At 35.7% G+C, this 26,068-nt stretch overlaps 1 protein-coding gene and 1 long non-coding RNA gene across 5 annotated transcripts in view; one reads left to right on the forward strand and one right to left on the reverse strand.

Annotated features, from left to right (window-relative positions):
* The window catches only part of ZFHX4 (zinc finger homeobox 4), a 149,112-nt gene that overhangs the window by 76,900 nt on the left and 46,144 nt on the right, over positions 1-26,068 (forward strand). The gene's annotated exons all lie outside the window — the stretch shown is intronic.
* Positions 17,142-24,605, reverse strand: LOC121668604. The gene is made up of 3 exons (XR_006017485.1): positions 24,530-24,605; positions 24,287-24,366; positions 17,142-23,532 (listed from the first exon to the last, which is right to left on the reverse strand). It is a non-coding gene; the product is annotated as an uncharacterized LOC121668604 (long non-coding RNA).

Consider the following 26,068-nt stretch of genomic DNA (forward strand, 5'->3'; position numbering starts at 1 on the left):
AGGCAGTTGCAAGAGGGGGAGGAAGAGGGAAGGGGGAAGAGAAAAAAAAAAGGTGGAGAAAGAAAAAGGTTAACTCATTCAATAAGCCAAATGATATCAGAGAGGAAAAATTCTTGTAATAAGGATAGTGTTTTAATAACCTATGCCATATCTTTTATAAGTCCCTTGCTAACGCTCCTTAGTTTAGCAGTTTTTATTCATTAGAATGGAAAATAAAAAACTCTCTTTTTAACTGTTGGCTCTTATCTAGCCGTCTCAAGCTCTGTCCTGGCAAAATGCCAAACAATTCCAAAAGCATTTGGGACTAAAGGTTATAAAGGCACTGTAGTGATTTTCATGGAGATAAGAGTGAATGTTATTAAAATTTTGTGTATTGTTTAGTGGGTATAATTAATACTGGGCAGTAGTTAGTCTCAGTAATGGCAGTATTCAAGGCATGTGGGTTTATTTATAATAATTGGCATTAATATCTTGTGAAGTCTCTGGGTTAAAAAGTGACCAACACCGTGTTCATTTTTCTAACTGTATTAAAGGATTTTCCTTTCAGCTATGTCAGATGTGACTTTTATATATCGGCTTTGTAAATATTTTTTTTTTTGGTATCACAGGTTACCATTTTATTGTATGTTTCTGTACTACTAGCCAGACAGACTTGTCCTGGGTGATTTAAAAGCAGGAATACTCAAAGGTTATGAAGTTGGTTAAGACACCAGATTAAGAGCAGACTTTTGTTTAGTTTCCAAAACCTGATAGTTCTCTCTTATGACTTGTTTTTGGAGGATGTACAGTCATACAGTTCATACATAATCCAAAGTATTTCTCCGCTTCTCTTTTGTAAGAAAGACTCACTGTGACTTTCACCCGTTTATGTAGAGATGGAATCAACCATTTCTAATTCTGTAAGATTGTTTACATACAAGATTCTGATAAAAATCCCTTCTGGTGACCTCATCCTTCAGGGTGTTCAGTAGCCCAGGCTGGGCTTGAGCCCTTCCACCGCTGCTGTTGTCAGGTAGGAAGGCAGTGGTCCCGGGGAGAGGACATCAAGGCAGTTACTCTGCCAGTAATTTCAGAACAGATTTCCGTCCTTTTCAATGGAATTTCTAAACTCTAGGTATTTATTTCAGAGTTGTTTGTGGTTGTGCAAGGATGTGTGCATGTGGATGTGCAACACAGTTAACAATTACTTTATTTAGCAAACAAAATTTTAAACTTGCAACTTCATTTTCTTTCCGTAATTAACTAATTTGATTTTCTTTGGCCCTTGGCCCTGTCAAGGATTAAGTGAGGAGACTTTTGAACTACTACTTTTTGATCACTATGAAAAATATGCCTAGAACATAACCATTTCAGTTGGCATTAACTATAAACAAATTTCCAGTGGTATTTGAATGTGTGACCATAAAATATTTCTGCTGGCATTTCCTTACTAGTTAGCAGCTGTTACCACAGTCTGCAAACATCTATTAAGTTAAGGAAGACATTTTGTAATATTGATTAATAGAAATGAGCTAGAAGATGATAGGCAAAAAAAGCTCTAGGATACAACTCCCTTTTGTTCTTAATTCAAAAAGTGTATAAACAGACCAAATTTCAGTATGAATGTTAGAATTCAGCTGGAGTCCATATACACTGAGTGTAGCTTAACACGTTTAATTTCAGACATAACTAACACTAATCAGATAGGGATTTTTGAAAATGATTTATTCCATTTCGATGGAATTTCCATTTTACTAGCTGTAATGTCAAATATGTAAATGGTAGCCAAAGCTGGATGTGATGTTTCAGTTAAGAATTTTTTTTGCCCGTTGTTTCTTCTAGCATCTTCTTGCCAAATCTTCTGGAGTGCTTGTAATTTCCTCCGTACAGAGCCCAACAGGCTCATCAGCAGCAGAAGGTAAACATAATAGATGTGAGGAATTTCTGGAGATTTATGAGGTTTAGCTTTCTGAAACATACACTGTGTCTGGCAATCCTAGGATGTGGCCACATGTGGACGCTGCGAATTGAAAATGTTTTAAATGGGGCATCATTTAGCCCCTGTTAGAAATAAAGTTTAGGAACAAAAGATGCATTCTGCAATAGCGCTTAAATATCATTTCTGCCCTGCAACAGTGTGTTTTAGTTCAGAAGAATAATAATTTTTTTAAAATGTCTATGACAAACAGATTAACATCCCTGTTATTTAATAAATTAAACTTACTACCTACAGCCACCCCTATCTTTACAGTGAAAGATCAGAGATCATTATACAGCAACCTAGGAACATGAAGCTACTCTGTACTAAGGAGATTGGCATTATTGGGATTTAGTATCAAAAGCTTCAGCACAAAATACATAAAAGTACAAGCCTCATAACTGTACCATTATTATAAACATTAATTTATTAAATTCTGCCATCTGTTTATGAAAATGTAATTGAAAAATTGCACTCCTACATTAGTTTATTGAGCTGATAAAAGAAGATTCATTAGCAAAGACAGAAATATGCCATCCTAATGATCACAATAATATCACTTCATGTTAAAGTGTTCTTTTAACCTTTTTCAGTGGGCTTTACTGATATCAATTAATCAGCTTGGATGCTGTCAACATCTTAAGCACTAGAATGAGAGTTCCGTTCTGTGCTAGGCATTTCTCTGCATCTCTTTCTTTTATATGTTTAGCTAGAAGAGTCTAGAAGAGCATTAGAACAGTAGAGAGAAGCCTCTTCTTCCTGCCCATTGTTTACCTATAGTATTGCCTGGTGGAAGAACTCGTGTCCATAAGCCTAGGTTTTTCATGGCCTGTTTCATCCCTGTTCTCAAGGACTTGAATAAATGAAAGATGGGATCATTTGGAGGTAAATATTGTCAAGAACATCACTTTAACCCTCATCATCTTCCACAGTACACTAAAGTAGAGGGGAAAGGTAGCCTTCAGTGAGAAGGATGGTTAAACAAAAGCTTCTATGAGTTCTGAGATGAATGACACTTGAAATGTTGCTCCTTTGTGAGTTTAAAATCTAAAAACTTTGCATGGCTGCCTCATGCTTTTATTTCTGCCGAGTAATAATACTCTGGGATGCTTCCAACTGTAGCAACCTAATTGCTAAGATTGAAATTATAAACATTTACATATCAGTTTTTGGCCAATGGATTCTGGGTCCAAAAGTTTTTGTGTATTGATTTCCTAGCATTTCTCCCCTTTCACTGTGAGTACAGTGAATCTGGGAGAATGAACATTTTTATCTCCCAACATTCACATGCATGCTTATAAAATGCGCGGCACCTTAAAAACATTGGCAGCATTTTTTTGAGCTTCATTTGGAAGATAATATATTTCAAAGAGAAGAGCATAAAATAGCTAGATATCATTGGAAAACAACATTTAATTATTAATGAAACCAAGACATTGGCTTTGAATGAGAAGCGACTGCTCATTTACTGGAGATTTTACAGCAAAGGTAAATAATGAAATCTCTTTCCTAAGCTAACCTACATAGTAGTTTTGACTTAAAGGTTTTTTAATATGGAAAATACAAATAAACATTTTAACTCCCCTGCAAAATAGGAAAATAGTCTTGCATTCATGCAGGTTTTATGTGCATTTGTCACAAGCAGCTATTGTGGAAGTGGGATTATTGCCTGACAATTTCATCACGTCTGTGAAAGTAATGTTTAGGAGGTGAAGTAATACAATGATGCTAATCCAGCTTTTTATAATCAGCCTCCTATGTATATAATATTTATGTTATTGTCTGTGCAGGGTTTTCTTTTCCTAGAAGCATTCCTTATCTGCTAGAATTCTTGTTTGACAAATGAGATTGGATTACCGAGTCACAGCTGTATACACTGGTTGATGTATTGCTGTAGGATTGATAATTCAGGAAAGCAATGTAGTATTTGGGGGTTAATTTTCTTTTCTTAGATACAAGAATCTAATGTTGCTTGCTAGATATTTTCTTCATTTTTGTTATCTAAATTTTACCAGGTTTAGACTAGTTATTGACTCAGTTAATGTAAAAAATGTTGATATGCTGTCAATATTAATGTAGATGTCAGCCCAACACTAGTCCCTAATGTATGTAAGAGCAAGTATTTTTTACCTTGATACAGAAAGGCAGTCATGTGTGAGATTTAATATACATCCTAATCTATCTTGTCATTGCACTAGCCATGGGTGATGTGCTAATGTATGGGCAACCATTTTCTTTCTCTTTTCACACAATGGAATAGATACACATGAATGACAGCCAAGTCTCCACTCTGTAATTATTTGGAGGGCAGTTAGAACATACAGAAGGAATACAGTAATGCAGTAGTTTTAGTTATAGACTTAAAGTCAGTGGCCTGTTGTTTTGTTGATTTGGTTTGTTTTTTTTTTTTAATTTTCCAAGGAACCATATGATCACTTAAAATTCAGAAAAAAGCACACATACCCAAAAAAAAGAAACCCCAAGAAACAAACTAAAAACCAAACCAACCAAACAAACAAAGCCCCACCCAACCCCAAGAAATAGCTAAACCTAAGTAAGCTTCCTAACACGTAGGATTTGGAATTTCAGTTCCAAACTGTGTCCCTACACTCACAGACAAATATTTTAATGTATTTGAATGCATTCTTTGTGCTGACATCATAATTTTGATTCACTTTTCTTGGGAAAATATATGTTTTATAATACAGAAGATTTGTCATCGAGTATTTCTAAAAAGTGAATAATCAAATGAGATCTTTAATTACATGTCTCCTTAGTATTAATTTTACTTTTCTCTTTCTCCATTGCTTTTTCAAATTGTGAAAAATTATGGATTTATGGGATTGTGAATAAAAGTTGACACAGTGTAAGATAAGCAAGCAAAAATTTATGTCCATAGCATGTCTCATCCTTGTGCACATTGGCAAAACCAAAAACCTGAATATTGCTTTTTATATAGAAGACATTTTGATGAGATTGCAGTTTTCTAAAAAGAGAGTCCAGAATTACATATTTCTTAACGCAGCTTGAGTCAACAAATCTTTGACTTCTCATATTAATTTATAATATAGCTTACTTTTGTTCCTCCTTTCAAACTGTAAGAAACTGTCTTTACGCATTCAATATGTCTTTGTGTGAGAGAAAATGAAAATGAGGCACACTGTCCAGATCATAAAGATAAGCAACCGCCTGCAATTTCAGCATTATTTTTGCTATATATTTAAGGAGGGAGGGTACGTTTTCTCCTCTGTGGTTAGATGCTATTATTTCTAGACTAAAACTATTGCTTTCCTGGTATCTTGCAGTGTTCCATTCAGAATTAAAATCACTGTGAACATCTTCACTAACTCTAAAGTGAGACTGGTATAATTTCAACAACGGACACTTAGTGCAAAATTCTGGTCACACTGCTTTATATGGAAATACTCTATTTAGGGGAAAAAAAGAAAAAAGAAGAATCCCAAAACATTCTATTTTTAGAATATATGTTATAATACCCATAGCATTTTAGTTTCCTATGAATATTCTTCTCTGAGAGTAGTAATATAAGTCTAAATTGTTACCTTATGTTTTCATGGGATAGGTCTGTGACCACTGACAGTTATAATTTACAATGATTATGGACATTAACATACTTGACTGTCACTATTATTTTTATTTCAAATAGACTTTCAGTGGACTAACGGTATGAGTAGTGGATTTTTTATCATCACTGAATCCTACAAACTTCTTATCAGTCTGTAGCTAAAGTGATGCATCAACACCTGTAGTCAATGGGAGTATTAATTTGTGCCTTTGAGACTATCTTGTGTAGACTTGTAGATTGGGTCACAGAAGGTTCTTCTGCCTGTCTCTGATCTGTCCAGCTACCTGCTAGATGACATGGGATCTGAATATTTGTTGAAGTAGCTAAAAGCAAAGAGGGGTGGTTTCAGATGCTTTAATATGCAAATAATTTCTGCTCACTAAAGAGTTTATAATGGCTTCCATGTCACTACTCATTCAGCTAAACATTATGTACATTTCAGTGTTTCTAGGTTTCTGAATTAGAAGTATAAACTTTGATGAGACACAAGTGATGTTGAAGCAGTGTGACAGGCAGTAGATGTGTTCTCACAAACTTACGGCTTTTGCAAGGTCAACATTTTCAGAATATCTATTCAACTTAATCATCAATCTTCCATCTTTTACAACTCAACTCACAAAATCTATTGCCAGTTAAAATTTATGTCAGGGTTTAAATCTGAATTTCTTACCTGCAAATGCTACCATCTCCTCTTGTTGTAGATTGGTGGAGTTGCTGGTAGTATGTCAACATGTAGGTACTATGAAGATCTTGAATTAAAAATATCACAATAAATTATTGGAAAGCTTTAGAATATTGATTTTTAAATTGACCATAAATGCTAAGTTTTTCAGGAGGAATAGGAAATCAGTTCTTTGCTTGAATATAAGGTACGTATCTGTGATTTAATTTTTTCTCTACTAAGTGTTCAAAAACACTCATGTAGAACACAAGACCATGCAAACCAGTTAATTTAGTGTCTTTGCAACCTGTCATGTTAATATGTAAATACATGTGCATATGTATTTAGACAAATCTAAAAACATGCATTATTTACATGCTGTAAGAGATTTTTTTCTGAGCCATTACAGTCTATTATGTAAATATGTGTTTAAGGGGCATAATATATATTTTTTTAATTTCATTGGATTTTTGACTTGATAGGTCATAATGGCTAGGATCCCTTACACAATACCTCATAATTTATTTCAGTCTGTATTATAGATGTTTCTATGATGTTAATATGAATTTGCATATAAAATATGCTTCAAGAAATTACTGTACACATAGAGATTAATAATTCACGGATTTTAAATGGAAGAGAGAACATCAAAACTGATTAGTTTACATAAGGGTCTGATTCATCCTCTCTGCAGAAGACTAGCACAAAACCTAGGCATCATGTAAGCCTCGCTTAAGCCCTCAAAATGCAGCTTAAATGGATTTTAACTGGTGCATAGGCTTTGCTCTGTCAATTGGTGAAGTAGTGAATTTAATCTGAAAGAGAATAATGCATTTCTAAATGCTTCCCATTTCTAGAAGTGAATTAGCAGGTCTTCTAGAAGCACTCAACTTCCAGCAGTCCCCAAAATTTTACTACCTGGTTTGCAAGAGCAGTGTAATTCAGTTTTAAGTGAAACATGTAAATTCCCTTTCTCTGTGAAGAATCCCATCTGTTTTGGATCATGTCTGCATCGGCCATGGAACAACACACTATAGAGATGGCCGACCTACTTCAGAGGATATGGATACATCTGCTATAGGACAATTATTTAACCCAAATTTATATTCCAACTCATGCATATTTAGATACCAGCTCATATTCCATAATTAAATACTGCATTTAGCCACTCGGTGGATTCTGAGGTGCCCTCAAGATCATTATTATTCATGGAAACTGTGTGTTCATCTGGTTACTGAGATGAGATTAAATGTTTGGATATGTTGACTGTCAGTCAACAGATATGACTAAACACAGACAGAAATTTAAAAAATGGTTTCATATTGTTCTGTACCAGCTAATACTTCTGGTTACAGGACAGTGCTGGCACTACTAGAGGGTTTTGTAATAGAAACCTGACAGCCGCCAGTAGCAGAGGCTGAGGGAATGAACAGAGGAAGAGGTCAAGCATACAGTCATGCTTCCCTGGCATAGCATCCCAGCTTCTGGCAAGTTTTCCAGACATCTAGTTTTCAGCAGACCAGGCTTAAGCTGTGAGCATAGGAGAACAAAGAATACCTACAGAGTTTAATAATGGAGAATGTCTCAGGAGGGATAGTAGGAAAAGGGAAAGTGTGACTTGGGCTCCAAAAGCTACTGGGAATGAGGATGTCAGAGGAAAAATAGACATGTCTAGTTAATTGTGAAATAGCAGAAATGCTGTTATTCTGGATCTGTGTTGGGTGCTGGTTGTTTTAAAGTATTTTATCTAATGCTTTGTTTCTAAGCAATATGTTTTGAAGCAGAACAGCTGTTTGTAGGGTATGTTCAGGCTCAGATTGCAAAAAGAGCTGCAGGGCCTAACTTGAGTCAGGCCTGTGGAACGATACCAGTTTATAAAACAGAAAATATGCAAAACACATTGCAGCCTCCGAGTAGGAACTGTGTGGAGAGGTAGAGGTACAGGGGGCTGTAAGATCCAAGAAATTCTTCCCAAGTCCACATAAATCCCAGGAAACGCAAGTGTCCAATCCAAAAACGCCATACAGATAAAGGATTACATCCTCATGGCCAAACTCTCTCTGCTGGAGTTACCCCTGCTCATTAGGAAGGGGGAATTGGCTACACTCTTTGAAAAAGAAGGCAGAATTGGAGTTTAGTGAACCAGAGTGATAACTGCTCATTTGGCATGACACCTATCAAGGCCAGGGTCAATTTGTAGCTACCTAGTCCAGGTGGAGTGCTACAGAAGTGTCCACATGTTCTTGCTATGGAGTCATCCTGTAGGACAAATTGCTCTGGCAAGACAAGAGGATTTGATTTCAATGGATATCTTCTAAACATAATAAAAACTAAAACCACTCTGAACTACCTTAAACCTGTGTCATGTACTCACTGGTCACCATTAATTTTTTAATTACACTTTGTTGGCTAGGCAAAATTAAGAGTCATATTGAAACTAGTTGACTTGTTTTGGGTGGGGTTTTTGGTTGGTTGGATTTTTGTTGGGTTTTGTTGCTGTTGTTACAGCAGCCTGTTGAGTAAGTCAAATTCTAATGGGCCTTGTGGAGAAAGGTCCTGATGGGAACAGAAATGCTAGATAGGCTGTGCCAGGCCCATGTCAACAAGAAATATAAAACAGTACCCTGATTCGTGTCATGCAGTCTTTAAATATTGCTGAACTGAGGCCTGGGCTGTGTAGGGAGAGTCCATGCAGAAGAAACTGTTTCTTAAACTCTGTCAGATGACACATGACACACTGAGACAAACTGAATTCCCTTTATTTCTCCCTATTTTTTATCTTTTCCCCTTCTATGTTAGGCAGACCTATGGATTGAAATGACTGTCCTTCTGGCTTTATGCATATAGGGATAGATTTATATAGATAAATGTCACCTTCGATATTTGTAATGGCAGCTCTACAATATCATTAAACATTATTTTTTCAAACTAGTTTAGAAGAGGTAATAATATTGAGCAGTTGTACACAATTCATATAAATCCTCTGGAACATATGGATAGGAACTGCTTAAGATTGTAAGGCAAAAATACTAAATAATATACATCATTTGGGGACAGAAATTACATTATCTATGCTCTGTGTGATAATAATTACTTCACGTTCATATTCTGAATGTTTACTAGTATATTTTACAGGAATCCATTACAGGGCTTGCTTGAAAACCTCTTTTTTAGCTATTGTGGATCTCATTCCTTTTGACTTTCCAGGGAAATATCAGATGTCACAATTCCCTGTGGTGGGCTAATTATTTGCTAAATTTTTATTATTTTAAAATACATCAAAGATATGGTTCAACTATGTGAGCCTTGAAAAAATTTGTGGATTTTTTTGTTGTTTGTTTTTGCATTTTGAACATAATTTTAAAACATTCCAAAACAATTCTCTTTCTAGTTTGATTAAAAGAATCATATGAGCCTGGACTGAGACCTCAATACTCAACTTTTAGCCTGGAGCAAATTTCCTTAAAGAGCCAGGGAGAAGGGGGTTGGAGGGGAGGGAGGAAAGTGAAGGAAGGAGGGAGGGAAGCCTCAACAGTGGAAATGCTGACCAAACCTTAACTATAGCATTGTGAATGGCGATGCTATAATGCAATGCTAACAAGGACTCCTGAGATAAATACATCAATTAAAGGCTTGCAGGTGTGTCACTAGGGGTGGATAAAAAGAGAGAATGGGAAAGGATTTGTGCCAGCAGACCTTATGGTTTTGTTGTAATTAGTAATCTGTGCAGGTGTCTATTATGACTAACTGACAATAAATCTTGGTTTCTGTTTTGAATATTGCTTTTGTTTCCCAAGTTCCATGCCTGAAGGGGAGAAAGAAAATGACTAGAAGATTAATTACTGCAATGGTTACTCCTAACAAGATAAAATGGAAAGTAGTAATCTACTGAATGAGATTAAATATTGTTATTATTATTTTCATATTTTATTTTGATAACAGACAAATGAAGGTAGTGTAGGCTGTGTGGGGGTATGTATGTACTGGTTTTTGCATAACAATGGAAATATAAGTCTGCTTTGTCAACAGACTTTCTTCAATCTATGTGCATAAGGCAAATATTTTTCTTAAAAAAAGAAATAATGGAAAGGTATCCAAACCTTCTACATCTGTGCAGTAACCTCTAATTCTAAGCACAGTGATGAACTGTAAGTAAATTTTACCATAGAGCCATGTTTTCCTTAGCCTCTCCATCTGCTCATTTTTGACACCCCTGTCATTAACTGTCATTTTCCTTTAAATATACAGTGAAGCTGAAAGGCCAGCTCTACATCACATCATTTCAGATTAGGGGCAGTTCCTTTGAGCTGAGCACTGTTTAGGTGTCAGAAAGAAGTCTCTGACCTCTCTCGTACCACACTGCCGCAGGGCCTTAATTAGTACTGACTCCAGCCATTACTGCAGAGAGGACAAAGGCGACCACATCATTTTTCTACTTAGGAAGTTAGCGTCTGACCTAATAACTTGTCCAGGCTCGCAGGACAGTGTAATGGCCGCACAATGGCAGTGGGGATTATTTGTCAGATTCTTTGCTCCTCTAAATGTACGAAAATCAGGGAAGTTAGCTATTATAGCCTTCCGTCTTGCAAGAGCTGTTTTAGGCCTTCTCTCTGTTGATTTGTCATGGAGAAAATGACAGACAGCAAAGGAGTCAGATATTCCGAAAAATAAAGAGTGTGATAACGAAGTGTAGAGTGGTTTTTGCCCTGACTAGAAGTATCTGATTATTTAAAATATCACTCATCTTACAAGATCTGTTCTGGTGCTATTGACTTCAGTGGAATTTTATCACTTATTTCATGAAGAGCAAACTCAAGTCCAGAGTCAAATGAGCTCCTTTTTTCTCTCTCCTTCTTCCTATCACCCTTCTACATCCCATCCCCCATCTCCTAGCAGAAATTCACTATCACATGAGAAGCATTTAACAGTGCTTTTGGCACAGCATTTTTGATCTATTTCACTAGAAATTGTACTCATTGCATCAGATATCAGCATTATATTGTTCCACAGAATCTCCTTAATTTTCCTATTTGTTTAGTAATATTCCGCTGAGAAATCTTCATGCCAGAATATAACTACTTCTTAATCTAGAGCTCTTTCTCTGTCTCATTTTATTTTATTTTTGTTTTTTAAATTATTTAAAGCAATGGAAATTGCTGTAAAAGCTGCACGGTCTCACATCACATTCCTTTATTATCAGCCAGTGTCACATGCTGCAGCACAGAAGCATGCTTTATGCTACTGTAGCAGAAATTGCTTTCACTGTAAGTACATTTCAGATATTTGGCAAGATGATCTAAAACTTGCAACAAGCTAATACTGTGCTGATCATCAGTTTGTCAAGGTATAGGTATCATGAATGCGTCGTATTTTTGAAAGCTGTTTAACCATAAACAATTCGTCTATTAGTTTGAGGCTTGAGTTTTGTCTTTTTTCTGTAAACAAGAAGTAATTCTTCCTACTTGTCTTACACCTCCCTCAAAGCAAAAAAAACGAAAAGGAAAATTTTGGTTCTAATTCTGATATGCTTTTCCACGCATCTTGGTCTTTGTAATTTCAATTCTAGTTAGGATTATTTTTATTGCAGTGACTTTGAGCCAGATTGGAGTCTCAGAAATACCATAAAGTTACTGCATCTCCAAGGATATATCTTCTTAAGTGATCACACAAGGGTTATTACAGTATTATCAAAGCTGCAAAATGTTGCATTAGTGTTTCTTGTGCTCAAACAGCATTTAAAGCAATAGTGTGAATTGAAGTTCTACAACAGGGCCCAAACTGAGCAAAATTTGCAACAGACTAGAAAAGTTTCTATATAGAGCTATAACATGGAATAAGACTGTTGGGGCCAGACACTTCAGTCTATGACAGTGTGATCAAGCATTATTTCATTTAGTCTGTGAGCTGAAATAATAGCCTATAAAGTGTTTCAGAGTAGTCCTTTGACTACATATCATATATTGCAATTTCCTTATTCTCTTTTAGATTACCCACATACATTGATTTTTTTCTGAGCAGCAGGAAGGTGAACTTTACCTTTCTGAGCATAAATAACTGCAGATTCAGAAATGTTCATTTCACCAGAAAGATACAGCACCAAAAGAGGTCTATATGAAGGAAGGGGCTTCTGACTTTCTGTGGATCTTTATGGCTGCAGAAGTTTATTCTCCAGAAATGGGAATAGCGTCTTCTGGCAGCTATTTCAGCAATTTAGCTGATGCTTTTTGCCCTCCATTTGCTGAAGAACAATATCTGGTCTGTGATTCTATTCATAAGTTAGATTAAAATTTTAAAGGACCACTGCCTAGCAACTTCTTCTTCTTAAGGATTGACAGTTTTATTATGAAAACCACATTAAAATGAGAGTTGTGTGCCATCATTTTCCCATTGTACTGAAGCACTCAAGAAGGGCAGATGGAAAAGAACCTCAATGCGACCTAAAGGTATCTTGGATGCAGGAGTCCTTTCCACGTGCCACAGAGCCAGTCCTAGGGGCATTGCAGGCAGCTACGTTCAGCAGTCATGGATGAATGGCAAAAATGGGGATCTCATCTTCCTCTCTGTCATTTGTCTAATCAAGATTAAACACATTTTCAGATTATTGGCCACTTCACTGACTCTCCCCACTGGTAGTGAGGCAAATGAGTTGCTCTAGCAGAGGAATATGAAACTGCCTGAGCTGTGGGTAGACAGTAAGAAAATAGGGAATGTGGTGAATTTGTAAGAGTTCCTCTTTCACCAGAGACTTCCTTTCTTTTGTGCTCTATGAGGAAGGCTACTTCTTCTAAGCTGGTTGATTTAGCAGTCTTTAGGATTCAGATTCAGGGGATTGGAAGGTCACTAGTGTGTACTATGGGGAAAAGACTTAAAAAATCAAGATCATATTTGCGTATTTGCATTTATGAGGCTGTTACTTGTGCCTACACAATAAGGACTGTACACATGCAGAAGAGTATACATGGTCATTAATAAGTGAAGTCTTAACTGAGCTTATGATAGCTGCTTTTACAAGATTTTTTAATGTTACTGGTAAATAGTAGGCATTTTCTAACTTCCTACAATTTTTTTTTTTTTAAAAGTTGTTTGAGGGAAAAAAGTCCAGAAAGGAAGAACAATCAGAGACAAGGACTACTTGTAGAGAACACTAAAGCTTAGACACAAGCTAAGAAAAGCCCAAGAAATCAAAGTTGCGTTTGACATGGTATTTTTCTGTTTTCACTTGGGCTTCTGTGCACCTTTCCTTTTTCTTTTTTACTTCTTGTGGGTTTTTTTTTTTTCCTTCTTCTGTGGTAAGATAAGGAGAGTGTCAAGCTTAGAATATTCTGGCTTTTATTCCTTTGCATCATAACTTTGCTATTGCTAAGACCTACCTTTTTGGCCTGTGAATAATAGTTTTTATGTCATGATGGTGTAGTTAGAAGAATCAGATAGTTTTAAAGCATATTCAACCATCCTTTTTACTTACTTTTAATCAACTTGTTCTTCCAAACAAGGTATGGAATTGATAGCTGTTATTGATTGCTTGTAGCATTACCTAATCTTCACTAAATGTAGGAAGCTTTTCAGATTTAGAAAGGTGGCAGAAAATGCCTAGTAATGATGCTGCTGGGAATTGAAGCTCAATACCGTGGTCAGTATAAAAGTGATATAGCTATAAGAGGTATTTTATTATAGGTCTGTTGTTTTTTATTAAATGCTCAAGTTGGTGTAATTTACAGATATTTTGGAGTTTCTTATGTTTTTATCAGCTGTTTCAGTATTTAATTTGTTTGAATTTACACCAAGAAAAACTTTTCTTAATGATAATATGCTGGAACTTTGGAAAACTACAGAATGTAAGGAATACAGTACTGTAATAACGTAAAAAAGAGATGTCATTTATGCTTTCAATACAAAAGGGGAGATATAAGAAATCATTACTAAAACAGATATAAACGTGACCTTCACTGTAGTTCAGTAATTATCCTAGTCCACGGTATGGTGTTTGTATCATGATTTCCCTTATTTCCTCTTTGTTTTCATTTTTATCTGGGTACTTCACTGGTTAGTAATAGCTAAAGGGAACGCATTCAGTTTGCAAGTGAATTTGCTTGTAGCTATTGCCACATTTGAACCTCACTAATGTATGTAAATTAAAAACTCTGGTATTTGGATCGCTCCTGTTTGAAATAAAAACAGAATCTGATCATTACAATCTGCAAGCCAGGTATTATCACTGGACTAGTGAGCCGCTGATGATAAATTGTACTGAATAGCTTGTGGATAGAATATTTTATCTCAGTTCTCTATCACACAGCACTGCATAAAATAAGAATGATTCATCAAGCATGAGAGCTGGTGGTTTATGAAATTCATTGCTCACGGCAAGTGTATTTTTTAAAATTCAAAAGACAAAGCAACTCACAAGGGTTATTTAGTAATCAGTGTGAATTACTTCTAGGTATAAGCCTTAGTGGAAAAAATTAAAAATACATTTGCTGTACAGGAAGCATTATTGCTGTGGGTGCTATAATTTAACTGCTTCTCATCTATACTTTTGTTTTATTGTGTGTGTGTGTGACCATTTTGGATTCCAATCCACCCCCCCTTTATTTTTAAAAGTGAACCTGCATAATCAGTTGTAGCAGGATTATTACGTCGAACAAGTCTATTCTATGCTCTCAGCAGAAGCATCTTCGGGGGCTTGTACACCTTAGGCTGCAGAGGATATTTTGTTTATTCAAAAAGACATGTAAAAGGAGAAGAGCAATATAAAGTCATCTTTTTTTCCTTCAGATTTACAGTAAGAATGTTTCATTTCTTCTTGTGTATTGATGTCCCAAGGCAATGTTCCAAATGAAAAGATAATAACTTATGAAGAAGTGTCAAAAACTAATTAAGTTTTGTAACTTGTTTTTCCTTCACATAAAGTATATTTTTCATCACACTGTCCAGTCACATGCTGGGATTCTTGCTAACATCATCACATGCCAGTCACACCAAGTCTCAGTGGTTCTTCTCCTCCTGTCATTATTTTCAGCATCAATTAATTTTCTTGTGACCTCGCCTTTAGAAAATGTAGCAGGGAATTATCAGTGCATGCTTTGTACAGTCTATTTGGAAGGCATTAGGCCACTGTGTGTATTTGAAAATGGAGTAGGCCAAACATTATATTTTCTCACCTGCAGGGTTGCCTAGTAACCTGAATTAAGGATTTTCACCAAGCCTTCAAGACAAATAGAAAAACTGTAAAGCAGGTTGACCCAGGTGGGAGACTCAGACCCACTCATGTAGATGAGTATTTTGAATGAGGAAATATAAAATGCAGCTCCTCATTAACATTATTGTAGAAATAGTTTTTGTAATTAAAACAGCCTATTTTCTTGGCAAGTAAAAAGCATGTGATGCATCGTATTTCACTGTTGCTAAATTTGTGTTGTGAAGTACACTTTATTTTACTTTTTGACTTATTATTTGCTTGTGGACTGTCAAAATTGAGCACTCAATGAAGGGATTGAGGAAGTGTCTTTAAAACATGTAAATATATCTTTGGTGGTATTGTCACTAAAAGCATGCACGCTCGCCTGTGTTGGGTAGCAGTTCACGTAGATATGTTCAGCTTTCATTTAATCACTTCAAGGAACTAAATTCCTTGTTTAATGTATTGCCATTGAAAAGAAAGATTAGTGTACTTTAGAGGTGGGGGTCATTCTTTGTAACGCTATTACAGCTTTGTCCTTGACATGCAAGATTTCTCCAGAAAAGGAACGCGAAATTCTGCCTCAAAGGTACAAAGCAAAGAAGTAGCACAATTAGAATGTCGGCACATAGTGACAGTCCTCTGCAAATGATGGTGTCAGGCCACTGAGGGGCCGAGGGTGGCAGGAGTGACATTCACCCTAGCAAGATGGAAATAAATGCCCTGTTTGATAAAAGAAAACAGACAATTTATGTATACCCTGAAGAGTTAACAGCTAGTGAGCCATTCCTATGGGTCAAGTGCTGCATTTGCATTTTGATGGGATGTTATCAAGTAATTAATGCACCAGTCAGGATTTATTACCTCAGGAGTGAACTGAAAGGTTCATTACAAAATCGGTTTCACTTGAAGATAGGCATTTCCTCAGAGTTAGCTTTTGACATGTTGTTCCTAGCTCTCTCTGCCTGTGGCAGCAATGGTAGAAGGCCAGTGAGGTGAAATTCATTGCTTAATAAGGGCATTCACTTTGGGTATTCTTGTGATAATAAATGTATACATCAAGGCCGCACTGCCTTGTCAGTTTAATTGCTTCTTGTGCTCCTTAACAAGCCAATCTTAATCAGTCTGGACCATGTTATGAATAATTTAGGGATCAGCAGACTTCACGCTTAATAAGATATACTAGATTATAAAACTTAAGTGCACTGTTTATAGAAAGCACGGAAAACACTTTAAGTTTTTATTAGCAGCAAGGAAAAAAACCAAAACAAACCCAAACCCAAACCTAGTAGTGAGATTTTCTAACACTTGCATTTTGTGAGCAACAGCTGTGTGTCTCCATGCCGAAACCCCCTCCACTTCTGTCAAAGGGCCACAGTTTGGCCTCTCTGTCCCCCTAAGCCTCTGCCAGACATAATGGGAAATTTGAGCAGGCCATGAGATTAAAGCCCAGAATCTGTGGCCAACCAGCAATTGTCATTTTAGAAAACATTCTTTTATCTTTTTAAATGCAAAACAGATCTTATTTTAAAACATTTTCTAATGAACAAAAATTACGTTTTTGTTGTTTGGTGGTTGACTGCCTACATGGATTTTAATGCAACTATTTAGATTTGAGATTGGGTTGCCAAACCTGTATCAACAATAGGATTTTTAAATGTTTTTCTTTTGTTTAATGATACAGGTGAAATATAGGTTCGACTGTAAATCACTCATACATAAATGTGAATTATTAAAGTAAAATACCTTTTATTTATTAAGGTGATACAGAAATACATTAAAAAGAAACAGAAATAGTCTCCAATCTCTGTGAGCCTATTATGATTTGTCCATCTAATAAGTGTTGTTTGATTAAAAAGGAACATTTAACCTTTTTGTTTTAAAAGAATTCTTTGTCCTCCATTTTACCTCAACATTTGCAGGCTATAAGTTGTCCACAGAGTAATGCATCATTCAGTTTATGACATCTAATAAAGGCCTACTGCAAGCATTAGAACCAGGTGCTTCAACAATTTTCCTGTCTGCTTGTAGCTGCTTCTGTTTGTTCTCTTTTAGCCTAGATAGGAAAAAAAGAAAAAAAAAAAAGAACCCTAACAAAAACCTGCAACATTTTTCATTATTTTCTTTTTTATTCCTTTCTGTTTAAGCCTTGACACGTGCTGACAGCACTACGGTATCTGTCATTTGATGCTCGTGTAAACAATAGCTGCATGTATTTCTGAACACAGAGCGTATTTATTAGTATAAATAGAGATGTAATTAAAGGCTATGCTTTCAGTCATTGGATAATGTATTAAAATAATGTTATTGTTCAAATACATTTATGAATCAGGAAGATAGGTACCAGTAAATGAAAAACAACTTCAAACCTATTTCCCAACCTATAGCTGGACTATCATACTCCTTTGTTCTTGTGCAGGTTAATAGAGATTGAGGAGATGGGCAGAGGAAAAGCAGTGCAATTTTCTGCTATTTAAGCTTGGCGAAATGGCACTCTTCAGGAAGCAGCAAAAAGTATGAAAGCGTAATAGGCATTTTAAAAGTAGAAGTCCATATAGCTGCTTGAGGGATCCTCAGATTTAGGCATGCATAGAATCACGAATGAGATAATCAGCATTGTGAAATTGAAACCTGTCTGCTGCCTGCTGCTGTTCTTCCCTCTTTCAGTGGAGTGATTTGTAACACTCATCTTCTTCAGGCAAGGCAGCCTTCAAGATTATCCAGAACTGTCAATAGTAATTGCCAAAGTATTTTATTACCTACAGAAAATCAAAGGAATTTTATAACCAACAGTTATCAAGTTTCAATACACAGTATAAAGAGAGCAATTTTAGTTGGAATACAATCGTGTTTGGCTTGCTTTTATGTTCTTGAGACAATTCCTGTGCAACCAACTACAACATTCACTGTATTTAAGCTGGAGGCAAGAATATGCATGTGTACTTGTAGTTTAAAAAAATTACATAATGCTTACAAGCTTCTGCAAGCAAGTGGTTTTTAATTGCCATGCAAACTATGCCTTAACTAATTACTTCTGAAAAGAATGAGGTTTCTATAAAACTTGAGATGGCATATTGAAATTCTGGCAGTAGATATAAGTTTAACTGGGGCATTCTCTGTCATGAAGCAAATAAAATGCCTGGAAATTAGCAAAATATGACACTGATTATAAAGTCTGAAAACATTAATGTTGCAGCTCTTATTATAGTCTCTGAATATTACTGCTATGTGAACCACAGTTGTGATTGTCAGGCGTTCATTTAACACAATTCTGTTTTGCTACAGGGTCACCCGTGATTCAAAGCTTTTCAGATGCTTGGCTTCTTACTCAGGCTATGCATGAGTGAGGACTGCATCTTCTGTTCAACAGTGCTTTTCTGAGCCGTGCATTTCACTTTCTTTCCCTGACACCAGGGAACAGGAAAGTGTGACTGTCTAAGTGTTTGGTGGGAGAAAATTCAGTTTCTACTTTTGACAGTGTATTTCCCCTCTAATTCATAATGTCAAGACTTCAATGACATGACTGTCTCTGTGGGTTCTTTTCAAAACAAATATACAAATTTACTTGTGAAAAATAAATTGGCGTGGGGAAATGCCTCGGTTTAAGTTCCAGACCAGATAGGTGCACATGTATGTTGAGTCGTGTGCGCAGGATTTTACTCACGGCACCAAAAAGCAGGTGTCATTTCTACTGAGAGGCTGCACTGAAAGAGAAATAAGCCATGAACAAATTTTATACTACTACAGCCATGAAACCATGATTATAGCATAACAGAGAGCTCTCCTTTCAACTGTGAACCTCCTTGCTCTTTCTACATAAGCTTTTGTTTTTAAAAAAAAGACCTGTTAATTGAATTATTAATTGTTGTTGAAAGGGTAAGGTACTTTACCAAGAACCTCCTTTTATAATACTGCAATATATGAAAAATTTAACAAAATGGTAATTAGGGGAGAGGTTATTTATATACTATTAAAATGCTGATGTAATTATCAGAGAGTTATTCAATTACACCGGATAATAGACATTTTTAATGTAAGGAAGATGGCTAGCCTGCTGGAATTTTGCTAATTTGAGGAACCTGGGACCAGGACACTGCGTCCTGTATTTTTTTCACTCTTATAATTTATACTAATTTGTTCATATTGTACAGTGTGTGAAACATGCATTGATACATTTTTCCATCTAGTATTTCTGTATGGATTACAAAAGTGTATTTTATATATACATCAACCACATTTCTGCAGATATTTAAGCACATCAGAATTTGTCACTTTTCAAAAGAACTTCATTACCTCACCTGCTCATCCTGAAAGGAGGAACATTCAGGGCTAACAGAGAGTTAATACAACAACATAATCACATTTCTTGTTTACTTAGACCTGTGGTTTTGAACTGAATAATGACAGGAGAAGTTGATGTTTGTATTTTTGAGGGCCTGGAACTTGGTGTTTGAACTAGGTGGGTGCAAATGCTATTCCCTTTAGTCCCTGGTTGTCTTAGTAGAATATTTTCCCGTTAATAAATCTGGAATTGTCAAAAGCCAATGTGGGCATTTTGTCACTCTAACACACATATTTCAATTATTTTTCTTTTTGTTTGATTCATTTTAGTTTACACTTTGCTACTCTGGTTGTATGTTTAAGCATTTTAGAAGTCTCATTAGTTTGTTTATTAAGAGGAAGGAATCTACATAGTAGAGAGGAAGCATATCCTCTATTATTCCAGATACTGAATAGCTCAAGAAATGACTAGTGATCATTTTTCTAGTCAGCTGTATGATCGTGGAGACTGTCATGATGTAATGGTGATATGGACATGTGGCTGTAATACCATTTTCTCAGAAGAGGAATGAATTGTCTCTGATTCTAAGCTGATTGAAGTATTGGCATTCAAAGAGTCAGAGCATAGGAACAAAAGAATCTGTCTGTGCAAAGCTGTACTACAACTCACATTAACCTACAATGTCTGGCAATAAAATCAAGGGGGTTTTAAATGTTTTTTCTTCCAAAAAAATCCAGAATGCAAGTTGTTGGAAATTTTAAAACAGGAGAGAAATGCAGAGCAGGATATTTGTAGATCATAGTTCAGATACAGTTTTCTGTTAGGACACAGAATCTGAAAATGCTCCAGTTAAAAGCAGCTTAGCACTAGCAAAACTCTATTAAATTTAGCAGAGTTAGTCTTAATTTTCACTAGTTTGTGTGAGAAAACCGTAATTGTCACTCATTACTGTAGAGAAATAAATTGCATTTCTTTCTTAAGTCTTTGTTTGTTTAAACCCTGTATGGTTGCATTTAACATTGGATTAGGTAGGGTAAGAGTTTACTGAGAAATTGCACAGCTGTATTTGTACAGAGCTGTACCTGATTCCCACCTCCTGTAGTGTGAGCAGTGGTAAGTGAACTGTTTCTGTGTTGTTCACTCACTCAGTCAGATCGAAACTCAGCTCAATAGCATTAAACTAGCTCCCATTTGAAAGATTTGTCTTACAAAACCCTGAAAACTGCTCTGAACATGCATACATTGATTTTGTTGCTGGAATCTCCTGAGCTTTGATGAAAAGGAGACTCCACATGCAGGTGAAAGAGGGTTTACCTCTTCAATATTAAAAAGAGAAGATTAAGGATTTTTGTTCAGCTAAGGCTGAACTAATCAGTGGCATGTGAAGGTAAGAGACCTGGCCTCATGCCTATAGTATGATAATGTTATTTTTTTGGGTTGAACAACAAGTTCAAATTTCTCCAGTAGCTGCTTCTGAGTAACTGTCTACCATTATTCCCATTTGCACAGGTAATTGAATATCCAGGGGTGCAGCAGTAAAGGTTTTTATTTTAGCCACAGAGAGGGAGGTATTTGTCATGTTCATTGCAGGAAATTTGCTCAAATTTTGTCCTGGAAAAGATGCAACTGTTATATCAATTCACTGAACAACATCTGTATGATAGTATTCTAAATGCTGAGCAGTTTGGTATTCATGGAGGAGATAAGGCATTTTTTGTAATCAGAAGTTTAGATTCCTTCCATTTAGTTCTATTAAAACATTAGAAAATGGGGATGAGTGATTTTCACAAAATTTCAGGGTTTGCTCTAAACAAAAAGGTTCCTTTAGGCTTCCAAGTTGGAGAACCTTTCTTTTTTGTACTTGCTAAAGACATTCTGCACAGTACTTGCAGTTATCATAGCACATACGCCTATGTGAATTTTAGTGCAAAAAGAAGAGTAGGGTAGCTTTAATTTGCACATGTCATCACTGAGAAGAGAATGTCACCAGAATGTAATGCACAACATCCTAGGGAAAACAATAGTTTTTCACCTTCTACTGTCTGATCCAGCTATCTCTTGTATTCACCTGTGGAAAGTCAGATAGCAAAAGCACTCCTTGAAATTGTGGCACAGGTAAGGCTTTGCAAAATATAGAGGGAGAAGGCAGTAATTGTTTGAACAAACTAGCTATGCTGTAAGATATCATACCATGTTACAAATATATCTGAACTTAAGTCTTATCAGCCATGCTTTTGATCTTTAGTAAGAAATACAGTAACAAAACTAAAATGAATGCTACAGAGACAGATAAATCTAGATAAGCTGTTTTCAGAAATTAGATAACATTTATTTTTCATCATTTATAAGAATTGCTTCTTTTGCCTCTTAGGCATATGGTGGTTGCATTCTTGCACAGCGTGGTTCTTCAGCAGATCTGCTCCCCTGCCATCCTTAAACTGAGGTGACACTCCAGAAACACATGGAAGTCCAAATAAAAGAGAGTAGCTTCTCAAACCTATCTCTTAGTTTTAAAACTAACGATGACTTATCTGGAAAACTAATTGTGGATGATGACTTAGCCTTACTACAGTCTGACCATAGAGCAGAGAGGACAGGAAAAGCAAGCTCTGAAATAACTCATGGGACTGGAGGATTATTTGTCTAACTCAGTGAAATTGTGAATAATCTTCAAATCCTGCTGTAAAAATAATGTGCAAATACTGCTTAGGAAATTTGAGTTAAAACTCAAATGTATTTAATGACCACATATATTCTTAAAAGTATTTAGTGCTTTCATTGACAGAGAAATATTTATTTTACTACAGCATTTCCAGTTTGCTTGACTTACAAGACTCAATAGCACACCTATAGCAATTCAGAATTAAGGAACTTAAAAGCAGTAATGATGAATTTAGGCCAGTTGCAATTTGAAAGAACATTGCTGACATTTTAAAATTACATGATTCTCTTGGAATTCATTTCATACTTTAATTCTGTTATATCAAGAAACGTTAGTTGTAAGAGTGGAAGCTGAACTGGTAGCATATTTTTTCCTAAGACAATCCATAAAGATGTCCCTACACCTCTTTGATGTGATAAGGAAGTGTTAAATCAAAGTGAATCCTTACTCTGCATCTTGGGACAGAATACTGCTTAAGCCAATTGTTACTATTCCTGAGTGTTTTAGACAGTGAACCATGCATCTCTCTCTGCACATCAGAGAAGATTGTAGCAGTCATTGTGCCACCTGCTATCACTTAATTAGTATAATCATCTAATTTCCAGTTGGAAATAATGGCATCATGCACTTTTTAGTAATTGTAACCATCATAATATATTCCAAATTATGTTACACTAACATTATGTGATTTAGAAATATTAGGAGGGGGTATTTCCTTTGCATTTGTGCAGTGGTCTTTCTGATCTTGACTCTCACCCAGCAGCACAAGTCCATAACCAGTTTTCTGTGTTATTATGATCCTAAAGATATCACTGATTCATATCATAACTCTGTAAATGAGCCTTTGGTAAGTATGATTTAACCTTTAGTGGACAGAGAAAAGAAGAAATAATGGAAACAGCAGCTTGTCATAATGTAAAACACACCCGTGCTTCAAAGAATTTGATCTTGTTTCTTAGCACAATAATTTTTTTGAAAAACAAAATGTTGGTGATCATGTATGCAATTTATATTTTATATACATTCTGTTTGTGGTTCTCAGTTTAAGGAATAATTTCAGTTGATCAGAATAGGTCTTAATGTTTAAACATTACTATACTGCAGCAGTTTTTTTGCTCCTGGAGATTTCATCACAGCAAATGAATAGGTAATAAATGAGTCAGTTTGGGGCTGCTTCGTTTCACTGGACGGTTCTGGGCTATGAGGCTTCAAAAACAGAAAGAGAGAGAAAAAGAGAAAGAAATAGGCAATGACATGAAGGGATACAGGCAAACCTGAGCCACCGTCAGAGCTAACCCTCCCCCACTCCCAATGATACTGTCTGGCTAAGCAAAGCACTGCCACATATATATCAGGCAAGGTTATTACCACTCTGCTTTGTAAACATGCTATGCCTCCTGGACATCTTCTATTTTTATTTCATTTTTGTGTTATATCTTATATGTAAATCTAGGCTGGCGAGAGTCAGGAGGCATTCATAGCATTGGGCCAAATTCATTCCAGGTGCAGTTCGAGGTCTGTTGACTTCAATGAAATTACACCTGGGATGAATTTGGTCTATTATTAACTATAGAGATTACATGTCCAGCTTCCATAGTATACTAAAATACCCAGAATACATATAAATAATGAAGTATGTAATTACAGTCCTGGTTTTAATTTGTGTTCCTAAATGTACTGATGCTTTTGCACATGTTTATAGTTATAGCTATGCTATTGTAGTATATTTTTGTTTAGTGCAAATATGTTTGAGTTTTTCTTTAAAACGGAGATACACACAATGTTTACTTTCAAATGTCTCAGTAAGTCTTTCAAAATCCATATGATGGCTGATTCCATATAACAATATTAAATTATATTTTTCTTAAATATCAGAGAGAGAGAGAGAGAGAGAGAGAGAAACATATGCAGGACATCACGATACTGCCACTTAAAATCATTCTGCAAACAATGAGCTTACCTTCCTGTGGATTATACGTTAATCAATACATACAAATAGGTGATCTTGTCATAGCTGATAGGAGCCAATAGAACTGTTACCTATCAATATGAAAAATTTCGTTCATTTTAATGTTTCCTGTCTCAAACAGTACATAACAGGTCAGTTGACAGGAATTTGTGTCTGACCAAACCCAGAAGCTAGGCAGTATTTAAATGGTCACTTCCTTCATTAAGAGACATAAAAAGCATAAGTATGACTTACCTCTGCCTACATCTAATTCCGTTTGCTTCCCCTGTATCGTTTTGTACATTCCTGCATCTTTCAGCATGGCACACTGTGAAGACCTAGTAAGCGAGTTGAAGTCAGATGACGCTAACGAATCCCAGCGCAAATGACTGAATCAATAGGAAACCAGCCACTGCTGTTTAAGTGTATCGATAAATGTACCTTTATTTTCTCTTGAATGGATAAGTGTCGCAGTTAAGAGTCCTATGGATCTCTTAATTGAAAGTTAATTTTAAATCAATAAAGAGAGTCATTTAAATATTGATCAGTCCTTTCTACACGAATTGTTAGCTGATTTTTTTTTTTTGAAACAACTTTGTTTAAATGCAATCAATAGCCCACAATCAGTGCGTTCCATAAAAAATTGACAGATGTTCCCAAAATGCCTGCTAGGCATATTCTTATCTGTTTACATATGTAGCATAGATATTTCAGTCCTTTTCAAATGTATCCAGGTATCTATGGCAGAAATGTGATTTCCTTAAATACCAAACTGCACTATTAAAACGCATTCTTCCCCTTGCTTTTCAATAAGGTGGTTTAACATTAAAAACGAAGAGGTTTTGGATTTCCTTTGATTCTACAAGTAATATTCATATTGTTTTATTAGTGCAGGCAGACTGCAAAAGAAGAATGCCTTTGTTTTGCACATAGGGAAAAGAGAGATAAGGGCTTATATGAAGCACATGTTCTCTGGAATTTGTGTGTCATAATCCATCAGATGTGTTACTATATGCAAAATGATACCTAGCTTTTAATTGTATAGACATTTATGTACACTTTGTGCATGCATGTTGAGTAGTAATAATTTTTAGCTTTATTTCATGATATGGTCTCCTCAGCAGCACATAGCAAGGCTATATTGTTTCAATTTGACAAAGCACACAAGTTAAAAGGATACAAATTTCATTTCATGAGATTTGTTGAGATTAACCTAATAAAGTAAACCTAGCTACATGGGGCTTTCAACATTTCAGCAAATATGACACTCTTCTAAGATGCCTTCCCACAACACTTTCAGTAATTTGCCTGTAGTGGCCTAGTACGATTTAGTTTGTCACACCTAGTGATGAAGTCAGACTGGACACTTTGGTACAAGCAATATGAATTGAATTTTTCTCCTGTACCCTCTAATTAATTACAAAGTCATACTTTGATGTACACAGCTCTGAAGTCCTGAAGTTAGCCTTTATTATTATTTGCCTTCTTCTTCAATTTTCAAATCCAGTGCCTTTTAAAGAGGGTCTGTACTTCTAAGTAATTAAGCCCTTTTTGAAGTATGAGAGCATAAAGTTAATTATACCAAATCACAAAATTACATATATATACAATTTTGTCAAAATTAACATTTTTATTTTAAGTGATCTGACATATATATAAAATAAAATTGTCTGACAATTATTTTGACTGACATTTAACTGAAGGGTTAGATAATATTTCCTACGTGACAAATGAAAAATTAAGTCCCCAAACATAAAACTGTTTATGACACATAGTAATTTAAGGCAGAAAATA

This window comes from Corvus kubaryi, unplaced genomic scaffold (genome assembly GCF_017639235.1).
Source record: "Corvus kubaryi isolate FWS band 111438036 unplaced genomic scaffold, C.kubaryi_AGA036_p1.0 37385, whole genome shotgun sequence".
Classification (NCBI taxonomy): Eukaryota; Metazoa; Chordata; class Aves; order Passeriformes; family Corvidae; genus Corvus; species Corvus kubaryi.